Below are 14,048 nucleotides of genomic sequence, written 5' to 3'. Positions count from 1 at the left end.
TAAATGTTCTCCCCTCTGGGGGTCCCAGACACCAACGGCTTCAATTGCCTTCCAACCTGGGTGTGCAGACAGCGTTCCACATGGGGAGCTGTTTCAGGGTTTTGGATAATCCCTCACCATGTAAGCTCAAGGGAAAGCTTGATGAGGGAGACGAACAGAGTGAATACATAGCAAATGTCAAGGTCATCTTCCCTTTGTCCTTTGATTCTAAAAGCAAGCTGTTATTAGTCCCAAGTCTAAACAGGAATTTTAATCCCAGCCTTTAAAGAAAGGGGTTAAAGGCTCAGACAGCAATTTCTGTTTTTGTTTATTTTTGTGCAGGTCTGTTGCCCGTGCTTAAATGTTCTTGTTAAATCTCTCTGTTTTATAGCTAATCACATTTTTATAGCAGGCATGAAGCTCTCTCTACAAGGCCTTTGCTGAGCTGTTCTTGTAAATCAAAACCTTGCTTGACTATTCTTCTGGCTGGCAGGAGAACAGGGTTAGTTTTACCATTTATGGTTGTAAAGACCAACCAGATTCTTTTTTGTTCCTTTTAATGTTTTTCCCCCACTCAGCCCCTCCCTTCCTCTGGCCTTCAGATGTGTATTCCAGGCTTAGTTGAAACCTGTATGAACAGATTATTTCATTTGGTACCACGTAACATTAATAAAGGTGTCAAGATGACAGAGGACGCTTGGCTTACGTCCCTCTGTCCCAGATCTGTTCCTCGAGGGCAGACTGCTGTTGGTTGGAAAAACATGATCTGTTCAGCTTCTGGAAACTGACCTCCAAAGTCTATTTAAAGTATTAACACACCTTCTTTAGTGAAATAGATGTATAAAGTACACAGGACACTTAGGAAAGTCATGTCTTCCTAGACTGTTTTCACTTCCAGTATCACCATGACCACATGTCTGTGTTAGGATAGAACAAAGAGATCCTGTGTGCTGAACCCTTTTCCTGTCTGTAGGGTTCTGGGCACCAGGTACATTACCAGAATTTACACTAGTGTTAAAAAAAATGTTCCATGTTCTTTGTTCGTTTTGGTGAGAATAAGACAAAAGGATGAGCTGCAATATGGGTCAATGGTAAAGTGTGTATCAAGCGTGTTTAGAGCTTTGTGTTCAAATTATGAGCCCCAAGGGGAAGAAGAAGACAAAGGGAGAACTTTTTACCCTGTTTGTGTACAGCACCTGCAAGAAGAGTGGTGTCCACCTGGTGTCACATAATGATGACGGGAACATCTAACTTTGAAGCAGATGGCTAGGTGGGTCAAGCCTCGGTCACTTACCCACTTTCATGGCTGGAAGTGTAACTCTGTCTTTATGACAAAGAAGATGAGAAAGTTGGACTGCCTTGCCTAGTTATGAGCAAGAACAAGCCTAATGGCACCATGATATTTAGAGGAAAGAAACTGAGAAACAATGTGAAATATGATATGGATGGTTTGCAAAAGTCAATCGAGGGAGACAACTGATGAGGACTTGTACATGTCTCTAAAAAAAAAAGAGAGAGAGAGAATGAACACCCAATTTGATTAGACAGGGTCAGTTCTTGTATCTTGGAAACATTCTAGTAACAAGAGTTCACACTCAGTATTATTAACGTCATCCCAAGTAATTTAAATGCAATAATCCTACATTTCACTGGAAAAGGTGCCACTATTATCCATACTTCACAGAGGAAAAAACTGACATACATAAATTTTAAGCAGTTTGTAGGGTTTTGAGTTAAGAAATGGATCCAAACCTGGCCTCCTATTTGGAGCAGCATACTCCAAGACTTCAGCCTTTCACCGTCTGGCACTCTGGCACTGTTCCCTTTATGGCTACTCAGTAGCTTCCTAGATGTGGCCGACACTAACCCATGGTAAACACTTTGCTGTGGGATGCATATGCCCCTCCCACATTGGGGTACTGAAAATTCAGTTACCAAATTCATAAGCTAACAGAATTTTGGGAGAAAAGTAGGATAGGATTATGAGGGTAGGTCTGCCCGGGATGGCATTAGTGGCTTCATATAGAGGGCAAGAAAGGCCAGAGCTAGTGTGCTTTCTCTTTGTCACTACACAATATCCTCTGCTGTGGCACATTGCAGTGAGAAGTCTTTACCACATGCTGATGCCCCATGCCATTCTTGCTGGCATACAGAATTATGAGCCCAAAACATCTATTTTTAATGAATGATAAAAGTCTGTACCACTGGGCAGTAGCAACAGAAAACAAGTTAAGGCAAATTCCTAGAACCTGAGGCAAATATAATTTAGCATCCACCTTATATGATCATCCTTTGTCAGAACTCTAAACTGCACATTTTGTCAGAAGTACACTTTTACAACTTAAACTCCAGTACACAAGTGATATTGATTTGTATCTTTCCTTAAGTTGGCATTGACTTCCTTCTCCTCTGTTAACTTCACCCCAGATAATAGTTGAGTGATAAGGAATTCCTTAGATGTTATTGTATCATTCTGAGAGAACTGGGCCAAAACCATGTAATAATAATCTTCAGATTCAAGGATAAGTCAGAATAAATTCTCCAAGAAGCCTTCCTGCCTTATGCAGCAGTACTTAGAGTAGAAGAAAACTTCCAAGAAGAAAGCACATTGAGGAGGCAACCATCATAGGGAACATAACCCCTCAAAGGCAGTGGAGAGCCTCTGGGTCTCCCTGGTTTGAAGTAACCTCCACAGGAGCAGGAAGCCTGTAGAGAGTCCATCCCTTCTATTTTCACATAGCAGAGAATGTGAGGTAAAGAGAGAGATGCCAATAGCCACCACTTGCAGAAGGGCCTTGTAAAACAGCAAGGATGAGACAGTTAGAGTATTGGTGGTAAAGGGTAGACAATAAAAAATATTCCCTACACACTGGCAGTTTCATTAAGTCCACTTTAGTGAAATATCAAGTTAGGTATGACGCTCCCTCCAAAGATAAATAATGTCTCTTGGTGAGAGGGTGTCATCTTTGATGTCTGCCATATTATGTCTTGAAGGATGATGGAAGACCTTCCCAAGAAATGTGATGTAAATTCTGGTTGCTTCACACTGGTGGCAGTAGAGATCCACAGTGATAGGAGAAGGAAACACTATCAATAAGGGGACATTTGTAGAGGTCGTGCCTCCTGTTGCAATTGTTCTACTTTTTAAAGCAAGCCTTGAGTCTAGTATCCTCACTATCTAGGTCCTCAATATCTTCAGGGTACTGGTTCTGAACAACTTTTGATGCCCAAAATCAGCAGGTGCTCAACTTGCCTATATAAAATGACGTAATGTGGATTGTAGAAGTAAATATGATCAAAGTTTCATATATAGAGAGAACATAAATAGGTATGTACATATATATTATGAGATCATTTAGTATAAATATGAAGTAAATATGATCAAAGTTTCACTTCTAAATGTTTATACATTAATTTCATAATGAGACCACTCAATATAAAAAATACACAGTAATAAAATGAAATAGTATTTGCATTTAACTTCCTACACTACTATTCTGAAAGCTTTGTTTGTTTGGCTGGTTTTATTTATTTAGTTTAGTTTGCTTTGTTTGGGTTCTTTGTTTGTTGTTTATTTGTTTGTTTGATGTTTCTATGTGTATGTAGCCCTGGCTATGGTGGAACTAGCTTTGTAAACCAGGCTGGCATCTAACTCAGGAATATGCCTGCTTCTGTCTCTGCCTCCCAAGTGCTGGGATTAAAGGTGTTGTGTAGATAGCACATATGCAAACTTTTCAGTATTGCTTGATACTATGGATTTGGAACTTGTAGTTATGGGTCCCATGAATATAGACAGCCAACTATTTTAAATGAGATGAGAATATTCCCTATTAATTCTGAAAGAACCACTACCCCAGACAGCAATGCTCCATTAATAGCATCCTCTACTTATCCTCACTTACATCTCAAATCTAGTCCCATAACAGTTTCAGTGCTGAGACCTTGCTGCTTATCCTTATCCATCATGTCCCTCAGCTGCCCTCTCCCACTTCCATGCAGTTCAGGAGCAAATTCTGAAGAGCAATGTATATTTGTTTTAATCACTGACCAAAGGGACAGTTTCCTAGCTATGTATCATTATTTATTTTAATTGAGTTGGGTTTTAGTTACACCCACAAAGCTGATTGTTTAAAGTAATTATATAGCTTTGAAAGTTGGAAAGAAAAAAGTTCTTTTCTAAAGTGAAGAAATGCCTCATCACTTAGCTCATCTGTTTAAATATATATAGGAAAATACTTTCCTACATCACAAGAACAGTGAACAGAGCAGAAACAAGACCAGATTTCAGTAGGAGAGCTCATGCATAGCACGGAGCACACAGCCCAGTTCCTAAGGACATACAGTTATATTTGCAGGCAACGTTTTAGATTTATTTATTTATGTTATGTTTGTGTGTGGGCATGATAGTATCATGGTGCACATGTGGAGATCAGAGAACTGTTTGTGTGAAATGGTACTCTCCTTCCATCTGAGGGGTCAGGCTTGGTGGAAAGTGTCTTTACCCACTGACAGTTTCTCTGGTTGGGGGGGGGATTCTGATTGTAATGGTATGAGACTATTATCAGAGACTGGAGCCTAAGTGCTGGGGATGTTTTTCTGTATGCTGTGAATGTGTTACTCTGATTGATTGATACATAAAATGCTGATTGGCCAGTAGCCAGGCAGGAAGTATAGTATAGGTGGGATAAGCAGAGAGGAGAGTGCTGGGAAGTGGAAGGCTGAGTCAGGAGCCGCTGCCAGCTGCCGCCGTCATGAGAAACAAGATATAAAATACCAATAAGCCATAAGCCACTTGGAAACTTATAGATGAATAGAAAAGGGTTAATTTAAGATATAAGAACCAGATAGCAAGAAGCCTGCCACAGCCATACAGTTTATAAGTAATATAAATCTCTTTGTGTTTACTTGGGTCTGAGTGGCTGCTGGCACTCGAAGGACTGGAGAAAACTCCAAACTACACCTGAGGATGTTTGGAAACATCCTATAATGCAGAGGATAGCTACCTATGACAGGAAACAAACACAACAAAATGTCAGTTATTCCAAGGCAGAGAGGACTGGTTTAGATATACCACAATTCACCCAGATCCATTACTAGCTAAGCACTTGTTTTCTTTGTCATGTTTTCCTCTCTTGAAAACAGTGAGATATTGTTGTTAACAACTACAATGCATCTGTATCTACAGTTGGATCATATGTGGATTTACTTAGGATGGGTTAGGCATCATTCTAAGTTGGTTTTTTATTTGTTTGTTTATATGTGATCACACTACAACTAGTTTATAAAACACTGTTAAGATATTTCAGTGATGGGAAACTGAGACAAAAAGTTTGTCTCTTTCCCTGAGCTAATAAGTGGAATGCAGTGCCTGAAAGCTAATGTATACTATAGTATATGAAGTATCTATTATCAGAGTTCATGCTGTTGCTATTGCTCTGAGACACTTCTGGAAATACTAAAAAGTCAGTGAAGATGGAACTTCCAGAGTCTATATCAAGACCATGTTCTATGATGAAGAGAACCAGAAATCATTGATAAATCCATAGATGCATATATTATGTATGAATATTTGCATTTTTCTATTACATTGACAAATGACCTTATGAATTTTTCTAATAAGTGCTGGCTATAATAATAATTGAAAAATACTAATGCGAGGGAAGAACGAATGGTAATAATAGAAAATGGACATGAAAAGAAAGAACAAGAATGGAGAAAACAATGAGAACAAAGACAGAGAACAAACTCCCTGATATCTCTATAGGTATATCAGTCCAACAAGCAACACTGGTACCACCTGGCCCATCAGAGTTCCCACTAGGAGCTGGAGGCTAGCCATGTTTCTGCCTTTCTAGAAAAAGGAGATGGATGATGAACCCTGATTCACTGACAGTGCCCTTCCAGTAGCAAAAGATGGAGAGCATCTTTCTTTCTGAGAAATTTCCTACTAGAAATTTTAGGCCCTCTCCAAAGTCTCTGTGGAGTGGTTTCTCAGAGCTTTGTTAGGATAATGACTGCTTTATCTGGCAAATACTCATACATGTCAGTAAAATATTCAGTGTGGACTCACCTGACTCCCATCTGATGGAATCTTGTTAGAAGAGGAAAGTAAGTATGTTATGGTCATACTAGTGGCCAAAAACTTTCGCTCTTGGGAACTTGACCTCATCACCCAAGTTTCTTCTAGCAAGACATTTATAAGTTGATGTTAGCTGACTGACCTGGAAAGTGACTGACTACAGAGAAAAGTGCATGGGACAAGAATATGGTCCAGCTTTTCCTGGTGATAAGGTGGCACTATGATAGGGTACAGTACTTAAGAGCATGGCTTGTGGTTTCAGACATACATGAGGGTAAAGACCAACTCCCAACTCTAAGAACATTTCTGACTCTCACTAAGCAAGCTTCAGTGTTTCATGTTGGAAATTGACATGATATAATGTAGCCTTCAAGGCTAAGGATTCATCACAGCACCTTTATCACATCATTGGAGATTGACTAATATTTGATCTCTAGTTTCCATTCCTAATGGAACCCAGCTCTCCTATATTGCAACAAATATGTGGCCCTATTTTAATCTACCCACATGATTTTATAAGAAATAATGCAATGTCTTAACTGAATAATCAAGGAGAAAAAGAAGAAAATCAGCAAAGTACTGTGCATATAAATACAGTTAGGGTCTTCTCTTCAGGTATGTGAAATGCTGAGCTGCATGCTTTATGCTGGATATTCCAGCCACAGGTATAGACGTAAGTGTGAGGACCTTGGCCACTGTGACATAAGAGCGAGCAAATTCAGGGGAAGTTCTTATTCTAGGTACCAGTATCCTCAAGTGGACAAAGCCACTTTGTTTTTTTAAAACAGTATATATTCAACCTCCACCAAGAAAATCCCTGATGTTTATATAGTTATGGGGTTTAGAATCTAGATTCAAATAATTATAATTATTGGTCTATTTTCTAATGTTTACCAATGTCCAGTGAACTGCATAGTCATGGAGAAGCATCTCCACTGAATTCCAGTCATTGTTATAATCAAAGCACATGATCATGAATTTGACTTCAGTGCTCCCTGAGAGTGGTTCACATCATGACCAGAATGGTTGTTAGGCCATCAGCAAAAAGTACCAAAGCTCTGTGAAACAGTTATCACCCAGCCCCTTTTTGCATGGTGGTAACTACACTGAGAATTACCACTCATTGTTATAATTGAGCCCAGTGGAGGCATCTGTAATGGAAGGTAGAAGGTATGGAAACAACAATGGGTAGTACTAAGTAGGGGAGAGCTTTCATCCAGGAACCAATCTAGTCATGAGGATGCCAAGAGTTAAGTTCAAATGCCTGAAGAGGAAAATCAGTAGTTACGCCAAGGGCTTTTGAGTTATGACTCGTCATGTGTGTTTCCAAAGAATCTTCTACTACATGGTTTCCTTGTCAAGAGTTCTGTTACTACTGTATCATCAGTTCTAACACAGGGTGGCCTTGGACTGTAATTCCCTCTAACGTTTTCAGTTGTAATGTTTCTTTTGGGAAAAGGATAACTTTTTTTATTGTGGGAAAAGACAGTGTGGTATTCTAATTAATTTCATGGACACATAGGACTCAGAATCTGCCAGGTCTTGCATTGAGGACATGGAGAGAGGTTAACTTAGAGCAGTAAGGAAATGCAAAGCCCATATGTCTTGTTCTAGAATTTCACTGGCTCCAGTAGAGTCTGCCTTCATTCCATTCTCGGGGCTGGCATTTGACAATCCCAGTGACATGTGTGAATTCTTAGTAGGCGGCCACCATGTTTTCTTACCTAATGACTCAATCCACTGACACTTAAGTAGGTCACCACTTTGGATGCTTCTTCCTTCTTCAAAACCCTACGTCAAGCACCACTGCACTCTAAAGCTATTAAAAGTGCAGTAACTGAAGAGGCCTGGTCCAAAAACATCAATTTCACCTTCTAAGTTACATTGCAAATTATATAAATTGAGGATTTTCTACCCTAATTCTGAATGTTTAAGTCTCGGATAAAATTCAGTTGTTAAGATAATATCCCTAGAGGTCAATATACTTTATTCATTGCTGTACATACACAGGTTCCACAATAAAAAGGACAGAGAAGAAACAAGGTCCTTAACTCCAAACCATGGGAGAACAATGGTTTGTGTTTTTTAACCGAAATATGACTGTTGAAATGAAAGTGTGGAATGGGCAACATAACAAAAAGATGAACTTTGTTCTTCATGGTCCTGATAGACTCTTGTGATGAAGTGGTCCTACCTAGAAACCCAGGGTCTCTAGCACCAAGGTTCTAAAGAAGTGAGAATGGTGGATGCCAAATGCAAGCTAAGCCAGGCAGGGAGCTAAGTGGATCCATTTGGAACCAGTACTCAGTAGAGGCTGCAGTCCATGAAGGCCACAGGTTCTTCACAAGCACATTCCTCGGAAAACACAGGAGCCAGTCACTGGGCACTGTGAGCTACACCCACAAGGCCATTGTCAAAAACACTATTTGTCCCCATGTTGTATGCATCTGCATCTGTTCTGTTTTCATCTGACCAACTCAAGGCTTAGATTGTTAACTTCGGGGCTGACATTAATTCACGCTAGGATATTCTAGGTGCGATGCAGTGTGTATCCATAGCAATCAAATTCTATACACTGAGTGCTTCTAAGGTACCAGGCATACTGCTAAGGCCCCATACATAGTCTGTCGTTGAATTCTAGTAATAATACTGTCAGATATCTAATGTTAACCCATGTTACCAATGAAGACTCAAAGGTACAGAGAAGTTATGCAAAGTAATCAGATAGTATTGTATATGTAGCAAAAGGCGATTTGAACCCAGATATTCCTGAATTTTTCTCTGTGACCTCTCATTCAGCTTTTAATGTTTCCACCATTGAAGATATGGCTGGAATATTCTCTTACAAATCTCCCTACCTCCCTCCATTACAGTCAGATATCTATACTACATAGATACCTTTCATTTACCCTTAAATTCTCTCCCATGCCTTTCAGGGAAAGTACTTCCCTCTGTGTACTTCAGTTTTCTGTTATCTTTTTTCTCCCTCATATAATCTGGAGATTATCTCCATTTAGATGCAGTATACACATTTGTTAGAGTTTACACATTTAATAGCCTATAGCCACACAATGAACCACAACAATGACCAACTGGACAAGATAGCCTCAATGGTGCATTAGTGTCTTAGTTGGGATTTCTATTACTAGGATAAAACACTATGACCAAAAGCAACCTGGGGAGGAAAGGGTTTATATCATTTTACAATTACACAACACAGCCCCTCATCGAAGTCATTGCAGGAACTCAGGGGAGAACCAGGAGGTGGGATTTGATGAAGAGGCCACAAAGAAGTGCTGCTTACTGGCTTGAACTCCACGACTTTCTTAGACTACCCTCCCATATCAATCACTAATCAAGAAAGTTTACCACAGCCTTGCCCCCAGGCTAATATAGTAGAGGCATTTTCTCAGTTGAGGTTCCCTCTTCCAAAATGACTCCAGCTTTAACTATCACATACTTACTGCTACCACATTGTGTGATCTCTCAGGGCAGAAGCAGGGTCTCATTCCCTTTAACTTCCTGTGAATCACACAGTGCTCATTCCTTCCTTCCTTCATTTTCATTCACCAAAGAAAAGCTCCTACTAAGTGCCAGGCAGCATGCTGTAAGCTAAAGGAAGTAAGTCTTATGCTCACACAGGCACTTTTAAACACAGACACTATTCAATTTCTGTGAATTTACATGGGGCAGAATGTGAGACCTGAGAAGGACCTGAGCTCACACTGTGGAGCATTCTAACTTGCTATGGTTTGAACATGCTCATCAACACTTTCTATGTTGGAAGCTTGGTCCCCACTGTAGTGATGTCCCTTCACCGAGGAATCTATAAGGAGATGTACCCAATAGTATAGCACTAAGTCACTGAGGATGCTACTCATGGGAGATCCTGATTAGTTCTCTGCAGAGAGTAGTTACAAAGGAACATGCCTGTGTTCTTCCCTTGATTCTAGCTTGCTATGTAAGCTTGCTCTCTTCCAGATGAAGGTACCATAATACTTTCTGCCTGTAGATGATATAGTGAGAAGGTCTTCACTACAGGTAATCACTTTCTGATGCCATGGTCAATACTGAGCTAAATAATCTTTACTTTATGAATTGCTCAGCTGTGGGTATTTTGTTACATTAAACAGAAAACATAGTTATGTGATGAATTGGGTAAGTTTTTTTTTTCCTGCTGTCCTTATCAGACCACAAGTTTCTTCACAGCAGTTACCTAGGTTTAGTCACTCATATGGCACTGTAATTTAAAAGATTGGTTGTAAGGATGCTGCAAATAGAAACTGGGCTATGAATGTATGATTGACAGAAGTGATGAATGTGTGGGTGGATGGCATGAACTAATGGTACATGTTTGCAATTATATCTTACAATATGTTGAAAATTATCTAAATGATTGCCTCAATCAAACCTTAACAGGCTTTTATGTTCTTAAATTTAATTGCCTGAAAGCCTTTGACAGGCATTACAGTCTCTTTTTCCATACACGAACACTACAATTTCAGAGAGTTTAAAGGGAGTCAAATATAATAAAAAGTTGATAGAAAAAAAGATTGTAACTTCTGATCTTTGAAGTGGAAAAAAATCAAGAAAGTGGAGAATTTCAGGAAATTTATTTGCTGAATAATTTTTGGTAAAATTTGGATTACTGAGGAAAAGGGTCATCTGTTTCAGCCTAAATCTCCCCCTCTTCTTATCCACACGCCCTCTCTGGAGCAGCCATAGGTGCAGGGCTGTGTGACACTGATATGCTGCCCTTTCAGATATACTCTGAAGACGTGAAATAAACACCTCCAACCTCACCACACCTACACACACACTAACACTTCTACCTTCCCTACGGTGCCTCCTCAAACACAGCTTACGCTTGAAAGCAGAACTAATGAGACCCAGAGCCAACTGCAGTCTATTAGGAGGCCTTATACAGAAATTCTTTTAGAAATGTGCCTCCAGGCAACACAAGGCAGACCTCCATAGAGTAAAGAAGTACACTGGAGTTGACCTTGGTGTCTGCTCAATCCTGACAGAGCCCAGCTTCACTCCCACAGGGCATTCCTAAACCAAAGTCACAGGACCCTGAAGTGCCTCAGGACAATCACACATTTCAAACCACACACTCTTAGCTGATTAATTAAAAACAACAGTAAATGATTCACAGTAAGTAGAAGGTTTCAAAAACAACAAACTTCGAGTTTCAGTTTGCCAGAGACTATCCCCCAACAGCCCTAAGCACTGGGTGACTGATTAATTTTACATTTGAAGCACATTTTTCCTCCCCACACTCCTCATGAATATGCAACACCCCTTCTACCTTCCTCCCTATCTTAAACTAAGTACCACCTGCCCTTGGCTTTTGGAAACAGTACAGGAGCAATAATCAGTGCTACAGTCTATTTATTATGACTAAACAGTGTCTGAAGCTCTAGATCCCCATAAATGAAACCAGGTGAGCCCATATGCTCACACTTGTTTTCAACATGTAGAGAACCTCAGACAGGAAAGTGTTTCTCTGGCATCTGACCAGCTGAAGGGTTTCCAACCAGAAAGAAACACTTCTAAGGGCATGGGCTAGCAGTGTCCACCAGTTGAACTACAGCATGAAGCAGCATGTGGTCACTAGGCAGCTTTCTTCCGACCCAGAACCCTTTGAGAACATTCAGAAATATGTTCTTGAGCATCATTAACTCCCTGATAAATACAGTTGTATTTTCTCAGCTGCTTACAACCATATAGAGCAATGTGTTATGAAAAGAAGGCATTGATAAGTTATGCAAATAAAACTTTAAAGCAGTATTTCATTTATATGATGACACTGAATGCCAACATACCATTCTTTATAAGGCACAGTAGGAGCTGAGGAGATGGGGCAGTGGATCAAATGCTTACTGTGCAGAGGTGAATAACCAAGTTCAGATCCCTAGCACTCAGGGAAACACCCGGTGGCCATATCAGCCATTGGCAATCTGGAGATTCAGGAGGCATAGACAGGAGACTCCCAGAGCAAGGTGGCTATCTAGACTAACAAGAATTGGAGCTCAGGATTCAGTGAGAGACCCTGCCTCAATAAATAAAACAAACAATTAAAAGACACTCCACATCAAACTGGGGCTTCCATGCACAGGTATACATACATACAGGTACACAGCACAAACGTGCACATGCAAAAAAAAAAAAATAAGTACAGATAAAAGTAGGAGGACCTATTAGGTGGGAGTGGTGTGATCTGTGTTATATGGACACCCAACCTGTATGCTTTCTTACTTAATATCCAGCAAACACTACATTTTCCAGCTTTCTTTACATTTAAGTTTAAGTCCATGTGATTGTGATCTAGCCAATAGAATGTGGGTTGAGGTGATAGAAGTCACCTCTCATTTGGCAATCATTCCCTTGTACAACCTCCGGTTTCAACGCTTCTTATTTTTCTGGCAATTCCGTTGACCATGTGCTACTCATTACCAACAAAGCTAGATTCCCAAATGCATCAATGTCACAGTGAACTATGTAGCTCTGTGCCCTCGCCTGACTTCTGAGCACTCCAGCCTGTGATAGAACCAATCAGCAAAGCTTCGCAGTAGGTGCTTGTGTGTTTTTGGGTGGTGCTGGTTACAACAGCATCCTCTGACTGGTACAGACAGAGCTACATCACTCAGGCGACAGACTGACATGCTAGTCTAGTTAATACAGTCTGAGGGAATGAGCCAGGCAATTCTTACCAGCTGATAAAATTAATCTTGCCTAGAGAGTAACAACAATGTTCCATTCTTCAAATAAATAAATATCACCTTACCTAATGTTTACACTCTAGATGTTCCTTTTTCTTAGCTAAGACAAAGAAAAATGTAAGACCAACATAAACATCAAAACCAACATTAACCCACTTTCTTGTAGAGTTTAATTCTAATCATTAGATAAATGATTAATATAGTGCAGATTTTAGACACTTACTGGTTGTTAGTTATTTAGCTGCGTTGTGTTCTTACCCTGCAAGGAAACGTCACGAAACACGACAGAATCTGCTTATAAGAGTTTATTAGAGATAAAGGGACAGAGAGTGTGCAGGCCTGTGGGAGAGACATGTGCGTGGAGAAGAAGAGAGGAGAGAAGAGAACCGGGAATATGGCGCTCCGCTTTAAAACCGGCTGGGGGCGTGGCCAGGTCACATCACTACTCTACCTGTGTGCGTAGACCACATGGTCACATTGCGCGCCTACGCAGCCATGTAGCGTCAAGGATTCTGATCACACGAGATGCCTTGGCCGGAACTTGCTAGGCAGAGGTGTCCGGCCTGACTGGAATTGGCTAGGCGGAAGTGTCCGCCTAGTAAATGTGACCGTGTTGTGAACCCTTCACTGGTCACAAAGCTAATAGTTTTATTGCAGAAAGTAGAAAAAATAAAATAGGAATTAAAAAAGTAAAAGCACCCATTTTCACAATTGTATATTAACTATGATTTATAGTTTTATATAAAACATTCTGGTCTTATTGTGAGTATATACAGACAAGTATCTAATTATATAATATTTATCTGTCCTTTGATACTTCCGATTTTGTCAAGAACATTTCCAACAGACTGCTTCTTCTCCGATGCCACCTTCCTAGCTGCACACAGATTTGTGTTTCTTTGCCTATAAGCCATCCATTGACTAGCTTGAATCAGATTTTGTTGTTGCCATAAGAAGTAATATTATGTTGTGAAAACTTACAGAAATATATTTGCTAGCTTGTCATTATCCATTATGGATGAATCTGGGCACTGAAGTTAGTGAAATGGAAGCTAAGTCTTTTTGTAACATGTTTAATTCAAATTGCTATATCATACTGTATCTCTATTAGGTTGACAAGTCCTATACAAAACCTCTGTGTTTCCTAACACACATGTTCTTAAATGCAATACATATTAACATATTTTAATAATTTAAATTTTTCTACATGACTTTTTTTTTTTTAAAGATTTTGTTTGTTTTTTTGTTTATTTTCTTGCTTGCTT

The 14,048-nt window shown here is 39.8% G+C and overlaps 1 protein-coding gene across 2 annotated transcripts in view; it reads right to left on the bottom strand.

The window, feature by feature from the left end:
- The window catches only part of Fbxl7 (F-box and leucine rich repeat protein 7), a 380,239-nt gene that overhangs the window by 199,959 nt on the left and 166,232 nt on the right, over positions 1-14,048 (bottom strand). The window lies entirely within an intron of this gene.

This window comes from Peromyscus maniculatus, chromosome 15, assembly GCF_049852395.1.
Source record: "Peromyscus maniculatus bairdii isolate BWxNUB_F1_BW_parent chromosome 15, HU_Pman_BW_mat_3.1, whole genome shotgun sequence".
Taxonomy (NCBI): Eukaryota; Metazoa; Chordata; class Mammalia; order Rodentia; family Cricetidae; genus Peromyscus; species Peromyscus maniculatus.
The sequence above is the reverse complement of the archived record's forward strand: the minus strand, read 5'-3'. Positions and strand labels throughout refer to the sequence as shown.